This window comes from Rattus norvegicus, chromosome 19 (genome assembly GCF_036323735.1).
Source record: "Rattus norvegicus strain BN/NHsdMcwi chromosome 19, GRCr8, whole genome shotgun sequence".
Taxonomy (NCBI): domain Eukaryota; kingdom Metazoa; phylum Chordata; class Mammalia; order Rodentia; family Muridae; genus Rattus; species Rattus norvegicus.
The window spans coordinates 22065898-22074357 of NC_086037.1; the positions used below are offsets into that span (position 1 = coordinate 22065898).

The following is an 8460-nucleotide window of genomic DNA, read 5'->3' on the forward strand; positions in this document are numbered from 1 at the left end:
CATCCCTCTTGTCACATAACTTATGACAAGACGTCACCTTTCCTAAACTTAGCCTTTTTCCTAAGTGCTGCAGAAGGGAAGACCTGGTGTCAAGGGGTCTGGATTCAAACCACAGGTCACTGAATTCATTTAAATAGGTGTAGTTTACTAATGCACACACCAATACAGTTCAACCAGAGCAACAGCTCACAACTGTGTACTGGACATTGCTAGGCCCCGCTCATTGCAAAATCCACATGGGCTCATGCACAAGTATTGGAAATGCTTCGGTCTATGGGCCCTGACTCAGGCCATTTTACACATAATTGTTCCTATTTTCCTTGAATCTATTGGGTCCTATGTGAAGAATACACTTGGGGAACTTGTTAAGATTAACAAACCTCATAACATACAGAACATAACAGGGTATGTGACCAGCACCACACAGTTCAACGTCAGAGTTTTTTGTTCTTTGTTAGTGTTTTTCTTGGCATCCATGATGTGGAGGCGTATTACAGAACAATAGGAAAGAGCTGGCTGCTGTGTAACAAATTTGCTGCTATTAAGGTAGGTATGGGGGCAAGACCTCAGCAGTAGCCCTTAAGATGGGAAGGAGATGATGTGTTTGATAACTGAAAGGAGCTGCCTCAGCTGTGTTTCTCTGCCTGCTCAGTGCCCATTCAACATCACTCTGTCCCTGAAGAGGAACTCAAGGTCTGACCCCTGCTGCCTGTGAGCCAGGAAGAGGCACAGAAAGGCAAGGCCACAGCACTGGTTTCCAATTACTAAGTAATGCTGGATTTCCTTTTTCTTTCTTTCTTTTTTTTTTTTTTTTTGGTTCTTTTTTTCGGAGCTGGGGACCGAACCCAGGGCCTTGTGCTTCCTAGGCAAGTGCTCTACCACTGAGCTAAATCCCCAGCCCCTGGATTTCCAATAATGTACTTGTATACACAAATATAGTGTGGTAAGTTGCAATAGATACTAATCATTTATCACATAGGGCAGCAGTTGATTGACTACAACTAATTCTATTAAAAAAAAGAAACCTTGCTCTTGTAGAAATATACAAAGAAATATCTAGGATGGTGGGGGATGAATTCTGCCATGGACTGAACTCGTGGAAGTGGGGTTGGGAGAAAGATGCTGGTTAAATAGCCCACCAGGTTCACATTGTGTCAACTTGATTTAATCTAAGGACAAAGAAGTGGAGTATCTCTGATGGCTTTCTTCTAGTCCCTTTAAAGCATCACTGGGGTTTGAACTCAGAACTTCACACTTCTTGATGGGGCAACTACACTCAAGGAAGCTTAAGATTTTCATAGGCACAGTATTATGCTATATATACAGAGTAGATAATACTAAGATGTTCAGATGGTGATGTCCATTTGTATGCACTCTTAATGTGGACCTAAAAAAAGAGAGATCAAGGTCCTTAAAATAGAAAGATCAGTTCCAGTTGTTTTCTACCATTCCAAACAGAACGACTGGTAGGGAGAGAATGGTAAATAATCGAGAATTCGTAGATGATGCTTTGAATGAAGTGTGGATTTCTGTGCTCATTTAAAACAGGGTCTCAAGTATCACATGTTGCCCTCTACCTGGCTGGCCAGGATCACTTTGAGCTCAGATAAACCTCCTTTCACTTTGCAATAAATAGGCTTATAAGAGTGGCCTCCAAGGACTGTGCAGACAGCATTAGCCTTTGACAGTTGAGGTGTGTAACCCACAACTATAGTTTTAGCCATGTTTTTCCATGTCTACCAGCTATTTCAGATTGTTGCTGTTATATGCCTGAAAATCAAGGATGCAGGAAAATAACCTGATACAGAGTAAGGACATGGTGATCACATGGTGCCTCTTCCGTACGTTCTGGATGAGGTTTGTTAAAATTCCAATATTGCAAAAAGCTTTATATAGGGTCCATCACATTAAGGGTCACTATGCACTGTTCTATCTAAAATGGCCTAATCAGAACTGACTCCCATATAACACTTCCTGCAATCCTCATATGAGAAGCTTGAGCTTTTAGTTTTGACTTTTTCTTTTCTCATTCTTTCTTATTTTTTGCTATATAAGTTGAGACAAAGATAGTTAAGGCCATGAATTTGCCCCCAAAATTTGAACTACGGATGTGATCAATCAGTGTTAGTGGGTGCATTCTATAAAGTATTCATTTTTGACTATGATAGATGCTTTTGTGTTTGGTGGGGTGGCCATTTCCCAGTGTACAGGTGCTGGAACCTTGCTCTATCCACTTAATGATGTTTATAGCCTCATTTTAGACGTTTCTGTGCCACCCTCTATATCTCTTGTGTATTTTATTTTTCTGATACAAGCTCATGGTATATCTTACTCAGGCCTGTGAGCAGTGCTCCTTTGGCGACATTGGTGCAACGAGCAGAACCCCACAAGCAGCATGAGGTTCCCTTCACTGGTGTCTCCAATATTGCATTTTCCTCTGCCAACTGGTCTCCACACATTTCCTAGCACCATAAAGACTTCAACTCTTTCTCCTAAGGAATTTTCTGGCAATTGTCGATTGCTAAGCACATGACTTCATGAGTGTTCCCCTAATACACACGCATGTTGTAACCTACCATGCAGACTATTTCTTGATGTGATATAAAGCACCTGTACATAATGAGACAAGAGAACTTTTGAGTGCATATTCAAGCTGGTGTGAAATCTCAGGAAGTTTAATGGCTAACATTGGTGAATGAGGACAATTTGAGTTAGTGAGACATTTTTTGGGAAAGATTTGAAAGGAAACATTCATTTAGATGCATAGGAATTACTAAGGTTTTTTATAATCAAGGCTTGAGGAAAATTTGGCTTTGGAAGCAGGAGATGCTCAGTGGCTCTGCCCCAGGAAAGTCTCCTGGAAAGGGCACCTCTGCTTATGCTCAGTACAGGGAGAACATTAGCAGGGAGGGAAAGTCTGCTCCCCATGACATCTGCTGTCCCTTCTTGGACATTCTATTGTCTCCTAGAGAGTTCTGGCATCCTCTGTGATGTCACCAGTGTTGTAGTGACAACCAGTGCCCTAGTTTCTCTCAGTCTGAGTCTGGCGGTTACAAGCTAAGACATGTTTTCCCGTCTTAGGAAGCGTTTTGGGAGGGGGAACGTCGATTCTGGAGAGACTAGAGTGAAGGAGTCTGGCCTTTCATCTCAAAGTAATGATGGCCAAAGACAGCACTTCTGGGGAATGTGGAGTAAGTTCTGGGCAGTGTATTTTGAGCTTCCGGCCAGGGTGGCTGCAGGCTTAAGCTGACCTTTCTAGCAATGGGCCACAACAACTGGAGCATCTGAAAAGGAATTGAATTTCCATGAATATCACAATTCCTTAAAGTCAAGGATTTCAGAACTTTAGTTTCCCCATCCCCACTGGGAGGATATGGTAAGGCCAATGCTTTCATACTGTGAACTTCTGGCCTTTACTTTTCAGTTCATTTGTTCTTTTACATTGATATGATAACACCATCAGTAGTCATGGATGGTTCACCTTTTCTGAGTTTAGACAGGGCAGCAATGTATTTCACTATCATTGCTTCTTTAAATACAGTGGGTATCTGACAGTAGTAACAGGGAGAGATTGTGCTCCAGGCAATAACCTTATGTTCTTAGACCTTCTCTGATTTCTTCTAACTGGCAGGGTCATCGTTTGCTTTATATATTAGAGGTTGTATGTTACAAAAATTTTTCTACAATACCAAAACTATTTGGAACGTGTAGACCAAGATTCAGCCTGTAACCTATTCGCACTTCTGGGGCATTTGGTATTTCACATAGGGACATTGATAAGTCTGTTGAACATATCCTCCCTGGAAATGCGTTTTAAATCCAAAGTTGTTGGCTTAGAGTATCAGGGTAGGACATCTGAGTGTCTCCAATCACTCAAGTCTTGTGGATGGTGAATTTATCATCTGAGTTCTGAACCCACAGTGGTGAGGGTCCTGAAACCAAGCTGTACCCTGTTCAGCTGATGATAATCCTGGAGAAGCCATCTCCGTGGTCCATGTAAGCACGTGATGTCCGGCATAGGGAACACCTGGCTGCTTACATCTCTTGGTCTCTATAGAGTAGTGGGAGAACTGAGATCCACTGAGGAGGCCTCTTAAGCATAGACCAATCGCCTAGCAGTGACACTGGGTTCCAGGCTTGTTCTCCTGTTTAGGCCTCACTGAGGTCTATGAACACTCTATGCATTCTCCCCATGCAGGTTCACTTGTGTTCTTCTACCTACAGACGCTGGGAGAGAAACATCATCCCCTGGCACTGAACTAAGCGAGAAGCAGGCCAAGAAGGAAAAGGAGAGGCTGATTAAAGAGCTGCAGCTCATTACCGAGGAGAGAAATGACCTGAGAGATCGCCTGAGGTTTCTAACAGAGAGATCCATGAAGAACAGGTATGAATCGCTCCAAATGCTCTTGTTTCATTCCTGGGTCTGCAAGTTCACCTTCTTAACCTATTAAGGTTTTGGGTTCTAGAAAGCTGTGCCTCCCTAACCACCCTGTGCTAAACCTCAGCTCCCATATAGAGGAGATTCAGAACCTGACCCTTCCTGAGGAGTGAGATTGAAAATGGACTCATCTGCTTCCATTTATTTAAAAGCAGAACTTGTAGTCTGAATGAAGAATTCAGGGATAAAGTCAGGGAGAGTGAGTTCCCAGTGTGCATTTGCAAAGCCCTTGACAAATGGTGGCTTTGCAAGATTGTAATTGCAGTGAGTTTATGGTGAGTCTCTGTACTTGCTAGGCAGGGGACTGAGTGCTGGAAGATCCAGGCAGCAGCCTGGGGTAATATAGGACCCACCCTGAGTTAATATATTCCTAAATGCCGATGTTCATTGTATTCTATCATTTGGGGCCAGGCCACACTTCAGGCCAAATCCATATTATGAAGACCTGGAGAGAATGGAGGAGGCAGTCATGTCAATTCTGCACAACTTAGAGATGGAGAACACTGAGGTCCATGAGAACAACCATAAGCTGAAGAAGGAGATTACCTTCTCTAGGTAAGTCCTGGTCAGAAAGGCTATCACCTGTGGAATTGCCATTTCTGACTTTCTTTGTTCTGGATTGGACGGTCTTCAGCTCTGGTTCTATCTCTTGTGCTGTTTACACATCAGTGTTCCAGGGTCATTAGGACTCAGTTTTCAGTTCCATAAAAGACTGTTCCTCATCCCAGGATTGTCTAGGCATTTTCAGAAGGCTCTAGATAGAACAGTACTGATTGAAGTCTGCAGAAGGTTATTAGGCTTCCCTGGACCTATGGTGTCACACCAGGTTTTACAAAACTCAGTGGGTGGATCACATGGTTAGCATGACCTTCTCTTGGTTCTACTGACCTCCTTTGAAGGTGTTGGCCCAGTACTAATTGATGTTGGCCCCATGCATTGGGCTTTCATGGATTTCTTGTAGATCCATGTTCTTTCTCAGAGGTGTGGACACTAATTGGTGTCAGGCCAAGCAAACAATTTATTCTTCCCCGAATTAACTCTTTATGGTTTGTGCAGCAGCCTTATATGTATCAAGATGCATTTTATTAAGTCTTCATGGGTATGTGGGAACTGGTAGTGTTAGTGGGACTTGGGGGTAGGAATGGGAGAAAGGGCCAGCATGATCTTACTATGCAGACTGTATTTCCAGAAACCTGCTCAGCCAGCTCCTGATGGAGAACACATGTAGGAAGAAGTTGGTCCCACTGAAGCAGGAGAGCAAGGAGGTACATCTTGATTGTGCACTGAACCAGAAATATTTGGTTGACTTCAACAAGAAAGATAAAGACCAGCAACGGCCAGAACCAGCATTATCAGGTAGGGACGAGCAGATGTGTTAGCTTAACAATATCTGATAAAATTTGCCAATTTGATACATCTTTGCTTCTCTTACTACCTTTCTAATTTACACTCACAACCAGCCAACCACCTCATGTAATGGAATTGTTCATTGCTCTGCCTATGCACAAGTATTCTGGGACGTTAACCACTTTTCAGAAACTGAATTATTGTGCAAGCATATTTGTCTGCTCTTTTTGAAGCTGCAGTCTAGAAATGGTGACAGATGAATAACATATCATATTATTGCATATCCATGTGATACATTGGATCCTATGTAGAGTTTTGAACAAGTTCTTGTTTCTTTGACAAATGACACTCTGTGGTCATGCGACTTCTTGTGTAGGAAGCACCTTTCCGGGATAAGAACCAAGTGCAAATGTCAAATTAGTACTTGTCACTGGCTTTAACCTTGGTGACATATGGACATCTCCTTTCTTCCTGCAACCCAATGAAGTTCCTTCCATTGCCCTGTTCTTGGTTTGCACTGGTATAAGTCTGGGTCCCATATTGTCAGCCCACATTTCTGTGAGGCTCTCTGGAGATTTTGTCCTGCCCACAGAGTTGGCAACAATGATATCACTTAAAATGTCCATGTCGACTGTTCAATAGAACTGAGGTGGTAGAAGGCAGCATTCTGACAGCTGGCTTGCATTTCCCCACCAAATCAGTGTCTGAAAATCTGCCTTCCTCTCCCAGGTCTCAGAAAGTGCAAGAGAGCTGGAATTGGACACACACCAGTAAGAGAGCTTCCTGAAGAATAAGTTGCTTTCTCAGGAGTCCCTGATGACCAACATCCTGAATGGTAACAACATTTTTTCGATGAGTATTCATCCTCTGAGTTAATTTGTCATTTCTTAGAGACTCTAAATTTATATACCACTAAGCCAGCCTGACTGATTGAGGTCTTACTTTCTTCTCAGAAAACAGCACTTGAGAGACAACTTGGGGGACCGCCTTTCATTATGTGTGCCAGAGGAGAAACAGCAATACGTCTGTGCTTCTAAATGTTCGTTAAGAATATGCTTTTAGAAATATTTTTGTTATGATTTTAATTGAAGTTTTCTTTTTGTTGTTTCATATTTATATGTTCTTGTTACTATTTTTGCTTTCAAATATTTTTAAATATTTTTATTCATTTTAATCCTGTTTTGTTGTAAAAATGTATTTGTTATGAATAAAAATTGAATTCTATCTCTTGACTCTTAAGACCATCATTCTTACTCAAGGGTTCTGTCCCCTCCTGTGGACCTAGAACTGACAGCTGGAAATCGATCTCTGCATGTTCCATGGAGCCTGGGCTAATAAGTGAATTCAAAGTCACCAAGGGGTACCCAGTGTGACAGTGTCTTTTGTGTGGATAATGTGGCTGTTTCTCCGACACACACTTTGTGATGTAATCACTGACATGCTTTACCCAATTGTTAGGGTCCATGTGGTTCTTCTGAGAGAGCAGCAGATGCTCTACCCTGTGAGTCATCACCACAGCTCCTGCAGGTGGCTTTTGTTATTCCACATGATGTGCTGTATTAGGTGGACAGGATCACCTACAATTAAATAGAGAGATCTCAGGAGATGTGTGTTCACAGGGAACTTACTGAGCTGTGCATGCTCAACGTGTTAGGTTGCCAGGCATCCCTACAGGGCTCTGGTGTCCCCACTGCTCATTGTGGGTCAGGATCATCCTCCAGCACCACTTAGTGTCCATGTTAGAGCAGATCTTTCAGCTGTTATCAATGATGACTATATGTATTATACACATCTGATAAAATACAGAATAGAAACTAGCTTCTTGTAGGCCAGATTGGCATAATGAGTTTTTTGATTGTTAGCAAGAAAATTATCTTAATCTAAGCAGTTTAGGGAGGATCCTCAAGAGCATCCATAGTGAATGCAGCCTGCAGCTGTGAACACAGGTTTCTTTTGGAGAGCAGGCCTGTGCAAGCCCAACCGAGGTGGGACAGTTCAAGCTACCCTTTTTCCATGGCCAATCTGGGATCGTATTGAGAATGTATTTTTTCCAGGTGACAGATTTCCAATTTATGGAATTGAACTAACTTACTGAGAGTGGAGGCGACTCACAGAGTTAAAGTACAGAAGGACCAATCCAGAATGTCCACAAAAGCTTGCTGTCACCCCAGGGCTTTTAAAAGCTCAGCACCTAGAGAACTAATGTAGTCTTTGCTTATTCTCAAGCTTAGGTCTAGTCATTCATTATAAGCTGACCATGACACAAAAAGTGTCATCTGTGTCACAATAGAAACTAGTTGTCACTAGATTCACCCCACACTATCACATTACTACCGTGTTTGAGGTTCTCAGTTACTATCTAAGAACCTGGAAGTGGCCAGGGTCTTGCTACACATACTCATAATTTATGTCCACATTGTCAGCTTTGAGTCTTCATACAGCCTGCTCTGTAATTTTGTAGAAGATTAATAGTGTTCTAGTGAGCACAATGAGATTAGGAAATCGGGGGATCCCAGGAGCCTCTCTGACTTCTAGCCCCCCATGCACTGTCAGATGCAGCCAGAGGACAAGGGGCTGTCGGTTCCAGGACTCTCCACATCCCTGCTGGGGTGCCATGCCCAGCCTGGAGAGTGAGGGTCGGTCCTGCTGTCCCCAGTCCCTCATGCCCAGAGCCT

The 8460-nt window shown here is 42.8% G+C and overlaps 1 long non-coding RNA gene across 1 annotated transcript; it reads left to right on the top strand.

Annotated features, from left to right (window-relative positions):
* Positions 1-5132: 5132 nt before the first annotated feature.
* LOC134483244 (uncharacterized) lies at positions 5133-7009 on the top strand. Its single transcript, XR_010060085.1, has 3 exons — positions 5133-5794; positions 6515-6620; positions 6739-7009. It is a non-coding gene; the product is annotated as an uncharacterized LOC134483244 (long non-coding RNA).
* Positions 7010-8460: the final 1451 nt, after the last annotated feature.